Below are 2,811 nucleotides of genomic sequence, written 5' to 3'. Positions count from 1 at the left end.
CTCCTTTCTTGCAGTTCATTCCATTGCTTATAATTGTTCTTTACAATGTGACTAATGTGAAAATATGTTTCATATGAAGGTATATGTAGAGCCTATATCAAACTGCATGCTGTCTTGGGGTGGAGGGAAAAGAAGGAGGGGAAGAAAATTTGGAATTCAAAAATATTATGGAAGTGAATGTTGAAAACTTAAATAAATTAATTACTATTTGAAAGAACTGTGTTTTGTCAGATATTTTCAACAAAGTCAATGATTTAAAAATGTTTCTTCAAGGAAAAACTAACATTTTTTTTAAAAGATGAAACTGAAAGTTTTACTTAAAAAGTTAATATATGGAAGAATAGGGTGGAAAATGTTTCTTTAGAAATGTTTATAGCTCCTGGGAGTGTCCAGGAGGAGCCTGCAGCTATCATTATGATTGAAGCACCTGAGCCTGAAGGAGAAAACGGAAGAGTTCTTCCTCCTTTGCTCTTGACCCAAGGGAGGGGCCACAACCCGACTCCTAAGCCCTAAGTGAGGCAGAGGGGCCACACTGGCCACTGTAGCAGTGATCTCAAGGTTATTTGTCATGGCTTCAGGGGCCACGTGACCTTTGCTCAGTATCCCCAGGTTTTCCGTTTCCTGTAATGCTATGCTTTTAGTCTACAGAGTACTGACATTGTCTCTGCTTCCTCAGAATAACTGCTTCAAGGTTCTCTGAGAAGCCTGGTTTCTCTTACGTAGATCTGTAGAAAACATCTGGGAAAAAAGAAACACTGGTTTCATTGGAACCCACTAAAAGCCACTGCACCTGTCTCCTTTAATTATTATGGTGTAGCAACAACTCTAACTTCTGCAGCTTCTAACACTTGCAGTGATTTGTGATCATCAAGGGCAGGACTGCTTGAGCTATTCACTGTTTTAACCTGTAACCCAGAAATGATGAAGGATGCAACAAATTCCTACTTTTCGCTTTTGCCAGGTTTCATAAATTCATTGGATAACTCCACCCAAGAAAGCAGGTTGAGACATGTTCAAAACTTTAAGTGGACTGATACATTACAAGGACATGTTCCAAGTGCCCGGCAAGATGCTGTGTTTGAATTGATTTCCATGGCTAAAAACCGTAGCCTTATGGTACACCAAACATACATCAAGATTGGCTGGAAAACAAAACACAACATAAGATGAAGCAAAAGAGGTTCATAGAAGCCTGAAAATTGCAGCTGGCATTTTCAAACATTTGAAGGAAAACCATATTCCCACACCACACAGCTGCACAAACAGGCAGGGATTTGGATGTTTGACTCATAGATTCCTACATAATTCAATGTCAAGCTGAAGCTCAAGAAATTACAATTGCTCCAGCCATTGAACCCAAACATAATCCTGGTCTAATTGCTGCACTGGCATACGAAAAAGCCAATTTCTATCCAAGAGCTGATCACTCTTTATCCAGTTTGGAGCCTACACACTCTCTTAGATGGAGAAAATACCTTCACTTGAAAATGTGTTTTTACGCAACTTACGCTTACTGCTATCATGGTCAGACTTTGCTGGCAAGTGATAAATGTGGTGAAGCAATCAGGCCTCTCCAGTAATCAGGAAAAATTTATGCTGAGGCTGAAGCATTTGTGCAAAGAGTATGGAGGAACCAAAGGACCGGGAACAACCGCCAAACCTTCAGGACATCTCTTCTTTAGGAAAATTAGAAGTCTAGTGAAAAATACTTTCAAAAAATGTGCCAGAAAAAATGGATTCATCTGTTTCCAAAAAGTTCCAACAGAAGCACCACAACTTGAACTCAAAGCAAATTATGGTCTTGTAGAGCCTGTACCCTTTGAATTTCCTCCTGTGAATGCACACTGGGCACCAGAAATACTAGGTGTATTTGATCTCACCAAAAGGCCAAAGGATGATAATGTCAAACCCAAACCAGAGGAAGAATTGAAGCCAGTCAAAGAACCAGATATCAAACCACAGAAGGATAACGGCTACTTTATTTCTTAGAAGACCATAGAAACAGGGAACTCCTTTCTTTTTAAAAAAATTTTTAGATTTTTTTATTTCTAGTTTACAACACTCAGTTCCACAAGTTTTTGCATTCCAAGTTTTCTTCCCCTCCCCACCTCAAGACGGCATGGAATCTGATATGTGTTCTACATATACCTTCTCATTAAACTTATTTACACAATAGTCAAGTTGTAAAGAAGAATTATGACCAATAGAATGAATCATAAGAAAGAAGAAACAAAACCAAAAACAAAAAGCAAAAAAGGAGAACAGATAGTTTGCCTCAAGGTATATTCAGACTCCATAGTTCTTTCTCTCAATGTAGATAGCTCTTTCCATCATTAGTCCTTTGGAGCTGTCTTTGAACCTTGTATTGCTGAGAAGAGCCAAGTCTATCAAAGTTAGTCATCACAGAAGCAATATGTCTGTGGGTGTGTACAATGTTCTCCTGGTTCTGCTCCCCTCACTCAGCATTAGGTTATTATAAAATCCCTATGTTCCCCATTTCTTATAGCACAATAGTATTCCATTACATTCATATACCACAACTTGTTTAGCCATTCCCCAATTGAAGGGAATCCCCTTGATTTCCAATTCTTTGCTACCACAAAAAGAGTTGCTATAAATATTTTTTGTACATACAGGTCCCTTTCCCACTTGTGTGATCTCTTTGGGATACAGCCCTAGAAGTAATATTGCTGGGTCAAAGGGTGTGCACATTTTTATAGCCCTTTGGGCATAGTTCCAAATTGCTCTGCAGAATGGCTGAATCAGTTCACAACTCCACCAACAATGTAACAATGTTCCAGTTTTCCCACA

General features: G+C 38.9%; 1 pseudogene; it reads left to right on the top strand.

Moving 5' to 3' along the window:
• The first annotated feature begins 906 nt into the window (after positions 1-906).
• Positions 907-1,989, top strand: LOC118833174 (annotated as a pseudogene).
• Positions 1,990-2,811: the final 822 nt, after the last annotated feature.

This window comes from Trichosurus vulpecula (genome assembly GCF_011100635.1).
Source record: "Trichosurus vulpecula isolate mTriVul1 chromosome X unlocalized genomic scaffold, mTriVul1.pri SUPER_X_unloc_2, whole genome shotgun sequence".
In the NCBI taxonomy this organism is placed as follows: Eukaryota; Metazoa; Chordata; class Mammalia; order Diprotodontia; family Phalangeridae; genus Trichosurus; species Trichosurus vulpecula.
The sequence above is the reverse complement of the archived record's forward strand: the minus strand, read 5'-3'. Positions and strand labels throughout refer to the sequence as shown.